General features: G+C 35.9%; 1 long non-coding RNA gene across 2 annotated transcripts; it reads right to left on the bottom strand.

The window, feature by feature from the left end:
* Window positions 1-3,523: 3,523 nt before the first annotated feature.
* On the bottom strand, window positions 3,524-9,086 carry LOC143231405 (uncharacterized). Of its 2 annotated transcripts, XR_013016905.1 has the most exons (4): window positions 8,799-9,086; window positions 8,313-8,477; window positions 6,046-6,192; window positions 3,524-4,162 (listed from the first exon to the last, which is right to left on the bottom strand). It is a non-coding gene; the product is annotated as an uncharacterized LOC143231405 (long non-coding RNA). The 2 variants fall into 2 exon arrangements; XR_013016904.1 differs by lacking the exon at window positions 6,046-6,192 and having other exon boundaries at window positions 8,799-9,078.
* Window positions 9,087-15,915: the final 6,829 nt, after the last annotated feature.

Consider the following 15,915-nt stretch of genomic DNA (forward strand, 5'->3'; position numbering starts at 1 on the left):
AGTATTAGACCTAGACTGTTTGTTTTTGCAATTTCGCGCAAAGCTACACAAAGACCGTCTGAACGAACCATCCCTAATTTGTAGTTTAAGACTAGAAGAAAGGCAGCTAGTTATCATCACCCACCGCCAACTCTTGGACTATTATTTTATCAACAAGTACTGGGATTGACTCACATTATAACACCCCCCCATGACCGAAAAGGCGAGCAAGTTTGTTGTGACAGGGATTGAAGCCCGTGATCCTCAGATTACCTTAATCACCTGCCTATGATGTGACGTTAGACCCGGAATATATATCTAATTGTTTCCGTACACTACGTTTGTATTCTAACGTTACGCAAGATGTATATTTGTATTTCATAGGCCACGTACCAGTAAAATTTCTAACGCATGACTCTATCCAAATATTCACATTTCTTATGAGACAAGCTCCATCTACAAAATGTAATTAATTTGGTAAAATTACAAGTTATAACATAAGTTATATTTTCATATTAGTGAACTACTGCTCCTGTTTGATAATAAAATGGTTAAAACATTAGGACCAACACGTTTATTAAATTACGAGTAGTTCACACATTGTAGTCAACTGGAGGGCCAGGACGTGACGGTACGTTGCACGTGTGTGACAGGAATATGATAGTGTAACTCACGTGCAGCGGCCACATTATTCTTCCTCGAGAAACCAACAATGACGACGAAAGTTCAATCCTGTATTTTGTTTAACCAACAGCATCACAACAAAGTAGTAGTATTACACGATACAGTTCTTAGCATTTAATTGAATATAAGGTCATCGTTATTTCACTAATTTGTTATTAGGTCCAAGATGGCAGAATAAACAAAGCTGGTCAGGTGCATAACCTTTATAACGGTCTGATACACGTTACTCCGACACCTACATTTAGACTCAAGACTGTGACATCTATAACAGTTTCAGTTACAGATACCCCTTTCTGTAACTGTATACTTAACAACAAACAATGACAGGTAAGATGGATACATAACTAAAGTAAACTTTCTTCCGAGAACATTAAAATTAGTTGTTTTATTTTAATTTTCTAAAGTTGTGTTAGATCTCTAGTGGTATGTCTATGGACTAACTACGTTAGAAACCGGCTTTCTATACTAGTGGTAGGCAGAGCACAGAGAGCCAGTTGTGTATGCATACATACAAATAGAAACTGTTGATTTTAAAACTTTATGGAATTAAAATAACAGATACTAGCTTCCAACTGAAAGCATGGAGTATTGGATGGGTATAAACCTTCTTTACAAAATTTAAGACAGTAATGGTAGATGCCATACAGTTATTGCGGGATTGACCTACAAGTTCTTCACTACTTCCACTGATAACTTATTATTCACGTTGGCATCTTTTGTATCAAACGTTAAGAACAATTAGTGAGACTGTATAACTATGGTAATAAAACTTATTAGGTTTAAACTAAATCTCTCTCTAATTAGAAACACAAGTTGTAAGTTAATTATTATTCCTGCTACAGTGTATTAAACCCAGAAGAAAATAAAATAAGGTTTATCCTTCATTAGAGAAACAAGTACATTGCAATGTATTTCTATTAACGTATCACTGCGTTCTAATGTTTATAAACTTACTATTTATTAGTCAGATCTAGAACTTCTGTAAAGAAGTATAGTAAAAGAAACATCTCAACTAGAATATGAAATGAACTTGGTATATAATACATTTTAGTTTTACCGGTTGTATGTTCTTTGTGTATTTCAGTAATGGTGTAAACAGTTAAATAAACATGTTTACAGTTCTTCCTCTTTGTTATATTTTATTTTAAAATTGTCAAACCACTTTATCTTGTTAACAGCGATTACCAGCCCATAGTTAACTGTACGTCTTGGAGTCTTGTGTCTTTAAGTCTAAATTTTATAATTCTAAAGAATTCTATTAGGTAAAAAGACTTAATGTTGTTTTCGTGTGCTATCCCTATCTATCTTTCCTTAACATGTCTGAAGCACCTAGAAGGAGGTGTATTCATGTCAATCCCATATTGATTGTTTACTAATGCGATTGGTTTCACTCACCATTTTAAATTATGTCTACGGACAACCTATTTCTAAAGCAGTGTGGCTCCAAGAAGAGAAATCACAAATACCAAACGTGTAAAATAAAAGTTATACATTGAAGGTTATTCAGCGTGATAGGCCCGTCTAACCTCTTATGATCCAATAGGGTCGTATAGTTGACACTTACAGTGCAAGATAAACTGACACTTTATAATAAAAGTGGTTGATATACAAAAGACGTGAAGTTTTTTAGGCTATATTCTTCACCTACAGTCAGCAGCAGAGTAGATACGGTATCGACTTTGATAAATATGAAGGCTTAATTGTTCCTATAAAACAGTAAGATATACATTACTACGAAGTAACCAATTTCAGTGAACTTTGGAGAGATTACTACATCAAATGTACAATGTATTGACAAGAAAATAGCTGTAGACGTGTGCTCTTTACAGCAGACATGGGGTATTAGATATTTATATACTTTGGTATGAAATAGTAAAGTATTTGTACTTTAGAGAGACCAAGCAAAATTGAAATTGTTTCTTTTGTCTCATTCTTGAGGGAGGGTCTTTGTGGTTTCTCCAATAAATGATTTTACTCGATTCTTGTATCTTATGTTTAAAAGAAATCTTTCTCAGTAGCAAAGCTATACCTTTGTGATCTTAAGCCAGTTTTGACATTCGTGGGGGGCAGAGTACAGAGAGTCCATTTTGTACTTAACTGAAAACAAATCAACGGGGAAACATTTACGTGTATACATATATAAAATATTTTTATACTGTGATATTTTCCCGATTTAAGTTAAATTAAACAATATCACATGTACATAACATTTCGTTTTCTCGCGGACAAATGAAACTTAGACTCAGAACGAAACGTTAATATTGAGAATGTGATATAGGAAGTTATCTCCGATTATATATATTTCACAAAAATTTCTCAACATCACGCTACAGACCATAAAAAACCGCAGTAGTTAACGGTACGCAAACAAGTCAGTAATTTCAGGGTCAAACGTCATAGCAACAAAAAAGTTGCTGATGCAATAATTAAATTAATGATATGAATTGGAAAGCTCAGTCCCAACACCTAGTTTCGTCTGTCTTAAATTGTTAACACTAAATTCTGTGATTGGTGTATATCTAGTGTTAAGAATTCACTTGAATATTGAAGGAAGTACTTAACATCGTACGGTACTGTGGACTTTCATTGTGAAACTTCGAAAACTCTTTGGAAAATGGTAGGAAAAAGGTGAAAATCGAGTATTTTGTTTATGTAAACAGAAATGTACATATAAACGTGTAGAAGTATAAAAAAAACACTACAAACTCTCCCCCCCCCAAGGAACAACTATTTCCATGTTTAAAAACGTTGTACTTTGTTAATGGATAAACGAGTTTACAATCAGGTTTATAACTTAGCAAACACATTAGCGAAAAACAAAAATTAAAAGTCACTATCACGGAAAGAAATGTACAAAGAATGTCGGTATTACAGAATTGTAGTGCTAAAATCCGGAATTCGTTCCAAGAAGTGGGCGGTGTGAAGATAGCCAAATGATATTTCCGTTTTCAGCTTTTATTTGTATGTAGCAGCAGTAGTTTACTATTCATATAAATTACAATGATTTTTACTCGTTTCTTCCTAATTGAATTTCCCCAAAGCTGCTCAGGGGCTAAGTTTTCTTGCCATTCATGAATTAGAAATGATAAAATGAAGGGGAATAAAAGCTAATCAACATCATGCTATGGGCGACTCTCACACAATGTTATTTGACAGTCACTTTTATAATGCTTCTACCGCTGCATAAATACATGCTACAATTTTTTGCTCAATTAAATTCACTGTAAGTACAATATAAATATGCACCCTCAGTGGGGCTCGAACCACGAATCTATTCTTCGGTATAGAGTTGTTGTTTTTTTATTCTACATAAAATTTTTCTCTCCAAGTACCTGCTAAATAAATACTGGAAACGTCACAGTAAGCCTTAATACTTAGTTTTAATATACTGTTAACAATACAAGTTTGTATTGATTTTAATTCCTCTATTTTCATTCTGCTACTGTTTGTTGAAGCTCAGATCTCTTCAACTGAACCTTCTATACGATATTTGACCAATCTGTAAGAAAAGATTTGAATAAGGCATTGACATTTATTAAAAAACACAGAAATAGCAAGATACTATAATAGCTTTAAAGAACATTTTCAAACATATTTCTTGGTTATAATTCAAACATGATAGATGGCGCTTTTCCACTTACATCGAAGGTTCGGAAGTTATCATTCGTGCGTATTCGATTTGCTCTTAAATACTCTACATTTTAAATGTTTCTTTTAGTAAAAAGTCGCATCTTTTTAAGAGAGTTTGAATCTGTGTTTAATTAAATGATAATAAGCCAATACTTTGAAAGAACTAGCATCTTTCTGCGACTGAATAATACAATCACACCTTAAAATACTTTGTTTTCTCATATAATTATACACTAATTAAAAGCCTTCTTTAAAACTTTAAAAATGAGGAATAAATATTTTAAGTTAACTCGCACCTATGTTAGATTTAACTAGCACAAAATATCTGTAGAGTTTAGGACCCTTCTTGATTAACAGAGACTCCAATGTGTCAGTTAAGCTTCCCTACAATATCTAATTATTTTACATTTAACCATGAGTAGGGCTAGCATGCGAAACACAACCCTTTGGGTATTAAAACGTGGCATTAGTACTTGTGCACGTAAGGTATGTTTGGTTTCAACAGCTTTTGAGCGAGAAGTTAAGCACAGTATCAAACTTCATGTACACAGGATCTGGGGTAGAGAAGAAACACTGATAGTAGACTCTATAAGAAAGTCTGACAACTATCCATTGTGTTTGGGTAATCTTCATGGCACTTTGTAACCACTCCCGTCGAAACTCGGAGAGTAAACGACTAATAAACCATTTCATAATTAGTTTCCCAAGAAAAATCTACATTATACCCACTAAAACATGTTATCGTTGGAAACAGTCTTCAGTTTGTAAATGAGCTCACAAAACATAACATTAAACGTATTTTTGCTTTATTTGTTGTAACCACAAAACTGCTCAATTATTATCTGTACTGTGCGCACCACTTGTATAGAAATTCAGATTTTGGGCTTTGTAAGCCTTCAGATTGACAGCTGATCCACAAGGGCACAAAATATATTAGTTGTGGTTTTAGCACAGAATACTTAGGGCATCTTGGAAAGATTAAAATTTTGTTTTTCTTTTCTGGTAAAATATTTTTCCAACGTTTATTTTTAAATTTTTTTGACAACTGGTAACAGGTTTTACTTTTTATCTTCAACCAATCAAGAAAGAATGCTAAATGACGTGACAGAAACATTCTCCTTATTACAATACAGCTGACAGAAGTAGTAAAAAACATTTTCTGCAAATATTTTATATGAGTACATTGGAAGATTTGTTAAACTAAAACGCTAAAAACTGTTTTAATAATGAAATAATCTTAAACAGTTCAAATTTATTTGTTGAAATATATAGATTAAAAAGATAAACACTTTTTTTATAAAGTGTGTTTAAACCTACTGAACTTAGTAATTGATTAACAAAATACCACAATGAGCAAGTTAGTTTTTTTAAACAAAAATTACGTTTCGACGCATAGTATCGATGGTATTAGTCGAAATGGTGTAAATATAAAACTCAGATATTTTCTATTGTAAAGATTGTTATTGTAGTCAATATTATTCATTTATACCTTATTTGGCTTTGTTTTGCTTTCCTCAAGAGCAAATTTGCACAAATTGCCATACGAGTTGTGTTCACCACAGCAGTCGAATCTTTTAATTTAGTGTTACGAGATTTCAATCTTACCGATAAACAATCAGATGGAATAAACTTATCACGAATGTTCTAGAACTGAATATTAGAAGTAAAAAGGGATTTTGAGTTTAGTAAAAAGTTGTCAAGAAGTAGAAAAATTGTTTTTTTAATCCTTTATCACTGTCACGGTTTACTTACAAATCTGTATTAGAAAGAAGCCCTCTTGGTTCTCTATCTCCAGTATTGTATTGAAGTTGGCTGTTAAATGTTTCAGGTATAAGGAAGACTAATGTTTGCTACTATTGACAAAGATTAGTGAAGGTACAGCGACGTGCATGTATTTATCTGAAAGAATGAAACAGAACCACTAAACTCAACTTAGTATTAAATTTTATAAAAGAAATAAATGAAAGTTTCAAAAAAATATTTAACGTTATTTTACAAACAATAAATTTTCAATCTTTGCATTTGTTTTGTTAAACATATACAATAGGATATTCGTTTCGTGCCCACCACAAATATCAAAACAAAGTTTTTAGGGTTCCAAACAAACCTTCCACTGATCACGTGACAGGGACTTTTGTCTTTAAGGCTATACTTTTACAGCAATATTTCTTAGTGACGTATTGAAGGGATATAAGCACGTTCTTACAAACTGTCAAATAATCCTATTGTAAACACTTGATTGTGTTTAAAAGCTTTTACCATACATTTCAGGTTCTGTACAAATTACCTTGGCTATGGTGTATAATTTCGTTACATGCAACATCAGGGTACATTGTACTTTACAACAAATTAAAATAGTTTATTTCATATTTATGAATCAGGGGAAATAATATATTTAATACTATTATTTATTATAGTCTGTTATTGCATTCCTATGAAACATAATGGGTGAAAGTTTCAGTTTCAAAAATGTAATGTCTAGTTTGAAATTTAAGTAATTAGTGATATTTTGAAATAGGTTTTCTTTCTGCCACTCAATACGATATTTCATATTTTTAACAGTATTTTAGACGGTTATTAAAATGATGTTTTACGCACCCTTGGTAAGATGGAAAGGCATTGGTTAAGTCCTATGAAAAATAAACGAAAAAAAGTTTCCCAAGCGATTGTTAATACTAAGATAACGTCAGATAATGCAAGTCGGTTGGTACACAAAGTATAGTAATGTAGTTGTGTTTGATACCTGTCAGTGTTTATTATAGGATATTGTTAATCAAAGGTTAACGTTTTTAATACTAATGCATGACAAACGTGCTTTGTGGTTTTCTTATAAGAGAGCCACATCCGGTTATCTGCTAGCCCACTGAGGGGAATCGAAACACTATTTTTAACGTTGTAAATCCGTACACTTACCGTTTTATAGCAGTGGGCATGGAAAACGTAGCCAGATAATTCCTCTCGGTAAATACATTTTGTAGTGTTATTTCTCTTCATTGTTTTTATTTGTTTAGTGAAAAACTCCAGGATGGTCTATCAGGAGTTATATCCGCCGAAATATTCCATCCCCAAATTCAAGAATTTGAATCTGGGCCACTCAGGTTCCCAGGAGGTACTGTGCATGCAGCAGTTTTGTATACTTCTCATTGGAGAGAGAGAGAGAGAAAGAGAAAGAAAGAGAGAGAGAGAGTTTTGTAATCTGATGGTATGGAAAGGAATGTTGAACAAACAAAAGTTGAAAATAAAACTAACAAGTAATCTTGATATAAGTACCTAAATTACTAATAGTTGTAATAGAATGGCATAGACAGATATACAGCTTGTGGTGTTTGCATACCCGTTAGAACTGTAACAAGATTTTTAATACCCATAATAACAACACAAAACTATTAAATAAATTAGAAGACAACGCTTCGAAGTCCCAAAATTTTTACATTTTATACAAACAATCTTGAGATTCATTTTTACCTCGAATGGGTTTGTTGTTATCAGTTGAACTGATAGATAATGAGTGCGGCCAAGGTCATGAAAATAATTTTTTTTTGTTACAAAACAGTTGTGTTTACAACATTTAAACGAGATTGTATCCTACCCACTACTGGTTAGAGTGCAGGTGGTGTTACTTATTGGAAGATTTTACTATGTACATAAAGGAGTTTACCTTGTTAAAATTGTTTTAACATCCGAGTTTAAGCTGTTTGATACGTTTACTAATACAGCAGTTTATATACAAGTTTTTACTAAATTTATTTATAGAAAATATATACTGATACGGCTGTGCTAAGGGTCGACTATATTCTAGTTATAATTTAAACACTTATTACATGTTTTTATTTATTTATTTGCTTTTATCCACATAATGGTCCCTTTTGATTTTGTGTGAAATTTAACATTAAGATGTGTTCGTACACCAACCTTAAGCGGTCAGTGTTCATACATCAATATAAAACAATGTCTGGCGAGTGGCAATACATACTCTGGTAAACAAATGTTTATCAAAATACAAGTTTGTTTTAACTCACCAGTTCACGAATAAATAGAGATTGCTGCTCCTATCATCGAACGAAGAATAGAAGTACCAACCACCACAGTTCGAATAGGAGAGGGATATACTTCTTCAGTCACGAAATAGATGCCAGCAGCTGTGGATATGGACATTTTATCCATCATCGGAAAATTTATCATATCTGTACAAAGTAAATACATATTTAAAACGCCAATAACAAAATTACCAGTAAAACTACAATAAGAAATTAAATACAGATACGATACCTTAAAAAAAAAAAAAAAAAAACTTAACCTAACAAGTTTATAGCTGTTAAATGTTACTTCAGGAACGTAAATTCAATGAATATTAATACGTGACTAAATATTTTGCTTTTAAGCAAACACTGATTTGTAATTCATTTTAGTTTGTTACACTCAACATAACTGAAAGCATCATAACTCTAGTAAAATTATAATTATGATAAAACAAAGAATTGCAGGACACTTTGCTTTACACACACCTTGCGGAACAGCAATCTCCAGAACATAGGAAACACAAGTAACTAGGAAAGATACTATGATGGTTAGTTTCCGTTTCACAAAGTTTACCGTTAGAGGGAGCATTACACAAACCGGAAGTTCCACAGCAGCTTGCAGTGGTAAGCTGATGTACGTACTGTCCACTAGTGTAGAGGAGCCGAAGGTCAAGCCGTAGTGTTAAAATGTAAAACTTAAATGTTCCATAAATGCTACTAGTAAAAACATTTTTGTTAATACAATGTTGTGGTTTATCAATACCAAAACACAAGCTCGCGTATTGGAATATTTACTTGTCTGTTCTCAAATTGATATTCTTTAAAGGCAGAATTGGAGTAAATTAACCTGTAAAATTGTGGACGTGATAAAATGCACCAATCGATAGGGTTCCTTCGTCTTCTGAATCAGAAACCGTTATTAAATGTCAAATCGGTCAGGAGATGACGGAACTGAGCAAAACGTTTGTACCAAAAAAATATCAGGTCATTCTACGTGTGGCTATGCTGTGGCTAAAATATATTACAAAGCATGTATGGTTTCTGAAAAGTTAGAAGATAACTACCATTTCTATAATTCTACGACGCAATCGCAGTAGAAAGTCAAACTTTCCTGAAATTTGATTTATACAAAAGCCAGTGACGTCATTATGGTTTCCATTATTTTGTTGATATTCACAATTTCAAGAGGACATAAGTTAAAGATAAAGAGTCGTTTTCCTCCACCATCTTTGACATTAAAGTATTAACTACTGGTTAGTCAAAGAGCGCTTCAAGATCATCTACACAGTTTTTCTTTTGTACATTGTCGTGTTAAGTTGGGCCAAAATGCTATCCGTTACTTTAGAATATTTGCAACAGTTACTACTCATAATAAGGTGTGTTCTGATTCGCAAAATGGCTTCTAACATCCGCAGTCCCATACGATTACGGACCTTGTTTTTCAGGTGATATGGGTAAATATGCATTTGGCAATTGCATCACTCACTGGGGTGGTAAAACAGGATAGTGCATAGGCTGCTAGATCTTCATAAAACACGTGTGCTGCATCTTGATATCTGAAATTCCTTCCCAAAACTCACCAGGATCTTTTGGATGGTTGATTTAGTGTTTTATAGCACAAAGCAGCTAGTCTGTCTGCGCCAAACATCTGGTAAAAGTAAAATTACAAGTATATGTAGCAAAATTCATAAAAGGAAACTATGGTAAAACAAACGTTATTTTAGATAAAACAAAAGTAGCATAAAACCAATGTGTATATCTAGGGTACCATGTAAAGAGAAAAAACTAATTATCATAACCCGCCAGAAAGACTAACAGGTAAGTACAAAAACCATCGTCAGTCACCTGAAGTTGGCCTTTCCAGTCCTGGATTCGAGTTATTTAATGTTACTGCCAGTTTATCATTTCAAATCGAACGAGATGAACTGCGATTTTTAAAAAGTGAGCCACATTATAAAAAGTGTAATATAAAAATTAAAAACTTGTATAGCATTAGAAAGATCAATGGCCTTTAAAAACTAAAAATTATTATTACCATTACCAAGATGGACAGCGTTACCATCACCAATAATACTGTCTAACGTTATGGGCAAACCATGGGATGGGATAGAACATGTTTAAAATTGTGCCGTCGTTGAGTCGTAACGACAACAAAAAAGTAAAATATGGCTTATTGCAATCCGAGTGTTACACGAACTACACACTGGTGCAGTTTCAGATAATAGAAAAAAAACGATGCGTTAAAAAACTGACCAACGCGTATTTTAGTTGGAACAACTTCCTCTTTCCGATCCTTACGGATCGAAGACGAAAGTTCAATAGAGAGATTTATTTGGTAAAGCTCGTTTTCACGTTGCTCAATCCAAGTAGATTGCCAACTGGGATGGAGCCGTGCCTTAAATATAGGATTATAGTCCATGTATGGAACAGGCACAGCAGTGATAGTGCCAGAGCAAGTAGATTTAGCTGCAGTGCGAGTGAGCTCATTCCCATGAATACCAACGTGGTCTGGTATCCAGAAAAACTAGATAGCAGTGGATGTTAAAAGAGAAATGGTCTAATCGGTTTTGAATAATTAGCTAGAATAGGGTGAGAAGTGATTCAAAGCTAGCAGAGAACTAAGCGAGTTATTATAAATTGTGAAATGTGAGTACTGCTTAGCTTCTGTGTAATCGAGGTCAAGAGAAATGGCATACAGTTCAAACAAGCCATGAAGAGCCCACACAGTCGCTAGATTTCGAACCATCTGTATAAATAGGAATGAAGAAGGTCCAAAAAGAATGTTTAGCAAATAAACAGTATTTCCAATCGGGAGCGTCTGCTTTCCTCAGATGACCTAAAAGATACATCAATTCATCCAAATGTGCTTGGATATAAAGGCGAAAAAAAAAGAGCAGTGACCGATCGTCTGTTCTAACAAGTGTGGTCCACTGAGGAAGGAAAACACATCTGCAGGTGAGCTGTTTTGGCAAGGAACGAAGTTTTGAAGCATATAGTAAAGATAGTTGCAAATGGCAGAGGTGCAAAGAAAGTTCATGAGATTGTAAAAGCTGATGTAGGGAAGTGCAGATAGCCAAGCGCAGAGTAAAATCTTTGATGACGAATGGGGTCCATAATCGAGTTTGGATTGAATAAGAGCACGATATATTTTTAAACATAGAACCTCGATCTGCTCCTGAAGTGGCAGAAGAGAAAACAAGAAGAATGCTTGGTGTTCTTGTATATTTGACCCATAGCTGCATTACATGTGGTTTCAGGATCAGCTTACGGTCAAAGATATGCCCCAGGAACCAAACAAGAGGAGCATTATCCCTGATCCTAAGGTCTTAGAGACTACTCGTCAAAGCAATTAGACAGTAGTTTGAAGAAATCTAGGGATCCTTCCCAGGCTTAAAAGAAATGTAGGACAATAGTTTGGCGCCAGACATTAAGTAAAACATTCTCTTACCAAATGTAGTTACAGTGCACATCATCAGGTCCAACTGATGAACTACCAGACCACTGAAAAGCCAGGCTCAGTTCCATTAAGGTAAAGGGACAACTATAGTCAAAAAACAAAATCAGCTTGAAAGGAAAGAGGTGATCGCTCTACTAGAGTCTTGACAGGTAAGAAGGTGTAGGAGGGAGTAGAAGTTGTAAATACTCGGCTAAAGATTGACGATGCTCCAAGTACCAGCTATTTCCTGACCATCAGAAAGAAAGATTTAGAGAAATAAAGTGTATTGCTCACTGACCTTTCGAAGCTTTGAAACCGGTGGTAAAAGATATGCTGGTTGTGAACTTTATCCAAAATTTCTTCTGACATTTGTAGCATTGGATAATTGGTTTTTGGTGTGTTTTTCCCGGTTCGGTCGTGTGTCTTTTGAAAAATAAAAGCAACCGTTTTTAATAATTTTTCCTGATCGTCTTTTTTTGTTGACGGTTACAACTATTACGCTGTTCACTCACAAAGTTTTATCAACTTTGTAGGATTGAACGAGATATATTGAGTCGCCTGTGACGGCCGCGCTTCTCGCGACAGCTATCGAGTTCGCAAACCAAAATGCTATTGGCTACTTTTCAATCCTGCAGCGCGCAATTTAAACGCTGACTGAATTTTGCCCAAGTTTAGGTTTAGGGGTTTTCGAGAGACCTGAGCTAGTCACCGAGCAAGTCAGACGTGCCAATATGTTATTCAAAACGAAACGTTCATCCTCGCCAGTCAGGCCGTTATTGCCTCCTGTAATCGTCGACGGCTTACCGCCGAACCTCACGCCGTACCAAGTCGCCACGTTGATCGCCCGAGCTAAGCCTGGGGCAACCATCGAACCGTCCAGGACCCGTATTTTACGCCGGGGCGGAATCCTCATCCAACCAGCCACTATTGCAGACCAAACCTATCTGTGCCAGCCATGGAACACTGAATTTAAAGTAAGTTGTTCCCCAACGAAAAGTCCAGTCAATCTTTATTCTGTATTCCTCAGGGCGTCGACCCATCAATTCAACCAGAAGAAATCAGACAAACCATAGAACCCCAAATACAAGCCAAGGTATACGCAGTTCATCGAATTTATTCTAAGAACAGTAATCATCCCACACACTTCATAAAGATAGTGACAACATCGAAGTACAGTGCCGACTGTATTTTACGAGATGGCTGTTATTATCATATATTTCATTTTAGAGCCGAACGCCCACATCGACGACCACTCAAGAATGGTTCAAACCAAGCACCCAGATATCGCAAACAACCAACGGAAATCTTCCAACAGGAAAATACCAAAATACCGCCGAGTCCAGACCGTATTAGAAGAAACATGAAGACGGATTCAGACAACCCGACTCAGAAGACGACAACACCCATTGTTAGCAACACGCCAAGTTCCAGTAGTTCAAGAAAGAAAAAGGACAGTTCCTGCCAGACTTCAATCCTAGTTCCACAGAATTTAACAACCAGCCAGACTCAAACCATTACGAAAATAACCACTGACGTGACAGCACAAACTGAAAAACAATCTACCTCCACGCAGAAAACTCAAACCAAAATCTCGAGAAGAAACAAAGCATCACAGACCAGCGAAGAACAACTCACCGAAGAACAGCCAGTAGTTCCACCACCAAGACCACGTTTCTCAGTTGCACCAATGGGCTTCAAGTGTGGAAACAAGTTCATGATGAAGTTACCACCCGATCTACAAGACTGCAGCTAACAGTTTCCACGTACACCACCAACATAGTTCATCAGTTTTTTTTTTTTTTTTTTTTCCCAGCTACTTCCGGGCACGGTCTGGGTAGATTATTCGGCGCCCAGGCCGTGAAAGTGGGTTTTCTCGGGGCACTCCCGTTTCCTCCCACAGCAAAATTTCTGGCATTGGACCTGTAGGTCCCTGCCTCATTCTGAAAAGGGCCGTTTTCCCAGTCAAGGGTATCTAATCAATTACAGTAAATTTTAAAAACCAATTCGCCAGCCGCCAGTGTACTCCATCCTCGAGCCAAGGTCTGGCTCACTTCACTTTCGCTGCTTTCGTCCAGTTCTCCCGTCCTTCCTCTCACTCACAAATACACCACTACATTTTTTTGAAATGTTAAAAATAAAGTAAAAATTCCACGGATATCTTAAAACATTTCTCATGTAAGGGGACGAAGAGGAACTACAAAGTTCCTGAACACCCCAGTTGGAGAGAGAACTCTTCTGATTTCTCTCTCTCTAAACTGAACCCCTGCCACGTTAGTTTAGTTTAGTTTAGCCCAAGTTTATTTTTCAACATGCCTCCACAACAAGCGTCTGGAAAAGCTGTGAAGAAGGCCGGAAAGGCCCAGAAAGCCGTACGAGCTGGAGACAAGAAAAAGCGAAAGAAGAGGAGGAAGGAGAGCTTCAGTATTTACATTTACAAGGTTCTCAAGCAGGTCCATCCCGATACTGGAATCTCCAGCAAAGCTATGTCTATCATGAATAGCTTCGTGAACGACATTTTCGAGAGAATTGCTGCCGAAGCTTCTCGTCTGGCTCACTACAACAAGCGATCAACTATCACGAGCCGGGAGATCCAAACTGCAGTGCGTCTGCTTTTACCTGGAGAATTGGCCAAACACGCCGTCTCCGAAGGGACCAAGGCTGTGACTAAGTACACCAGTTCAAAGTAATGTGTTCTTCTTCTATTTTCAATTCAAACGGCCCTTTTCAGGGCCACCACATCTTGAAAAGGAGAAAGTCACATCGAATCTATTTCACTATTAACAGTTCAAGCATGCTTTCTCTATAACCATGCTTATAACGTGCGAGTAGAAATACACACATTATTAGAGAGTTTTGTTCCATTCCCACCTCTATGCTCTCAGTGAGTATTTTTCGTTTGTAGTTAAGTGAATGAAGACAGACAAACGAACGTATACACACCCAGCCAATACATGTCGTCACCGAAAGGTACAAGATAATTATGATAATAACAAGAAAACAACAGCTACTCATTATTTAAGAAAGCAAAAAAGAGAGAATGACAGAGGTTTAATCGATACACGGAAATAGTTATTTCATTTAGAGTGACATCCATTACATGTTTAATATCCATGCGCTTGGGAGAAAACGAAATAGTGTCTGAGGGACAGAGCAACAGAGAAATTGTCTCTATTAAGGAGCATAAATCATATTAGTTATTAATAACTAGTAAATCTAATAGTAAGGCACACTATTCAGCCGTATATGCATGTGCATACGGAATAGATTTCTCCATTACATTTGTGAAAGGCTCAGTACACTTCACTAACTAGTAAGGAGGCATACAATTTATATGGGTGGCTAGTAGTATAATACTGTTGCGAAAGAGTTAATTAATGAAGGAGCCCCGAGTTATTTTCCTTCGACCAATTGTGATTAAAACTAAAATGTAATTAAATGCAGTACTAATTGAAATTAAACTAAAGTTACGAATCATTAAGTATAATTTGAAAACGAGCATATCTATAACAGCACAGGGGAAGAAATAAATAAAGTCGCACTACATTACTTTCTTTTCTCGAACGTTCGTTAGACTACAAATCTGAGCATGAAACGTTTTAAGAATTTTTTACCATTTCACTCGCTCGATATAACAAGTGTTGTTACGAGCGGAATGAGTGTTTTGTTTGTTTTCTGTAACGACTTATATGGCAAACTCTTTATCAGGAGATGGTGGCCCTGAAAGGGCCGTTGATTTTGTGATATCACACAAAATTGGAAAAGAAGCAGCTTACTTATTTCTTTCCTGCCACCTTCTTGGAAGCAGCCTTTTAGGGCGGCTTTGGCCTTCTTGGGGCTTTCGGTTTACTGGTTGCAGGTTTCTTTGCTGGCTTCGCCACTTTCTTTGGTTTTGCCTTTGCCTTGGGTTTTAGCAGCTGTCTTTGCTTTCTTCTCAGCTACTTTCTTGGGCTTACTCGGGGCTTTACTTTTCTTTGCAGTCGTTCCTTCTTTCTTCTTTGGTTTTTTCACCACCTTCTCTTTGCTCTTTTGAGCACTCAGCTTGAAGGAACCCGTAGCTCCTTTTCCTTTAGTCTGTGTGAGAATGCCACTATTTACTGCTGATCGAAGATACTTCTTGATAAAAGGGTTCATCCGCTCCACGTCGAGTTTATAGTTGGCAGCAATGTA

The sequence above is a fragment of the Tachypleus tridentatus genome, chromosome 11, assembly GCF_004210375.1.
Source record: "Tachypleus tridentatus isolate NWPU-2018 chromosome 11, ASM421037v1, whole genome shotgun sequence".
In the NCBI taxonomy this organism is placed as follows: domain Eukaryota; kingdom Metazoa; phylum Arthropoda; class Merostomata; order Xiphosura; family Limulidae; genus Tachypleus; species Tachypleus tridentatus.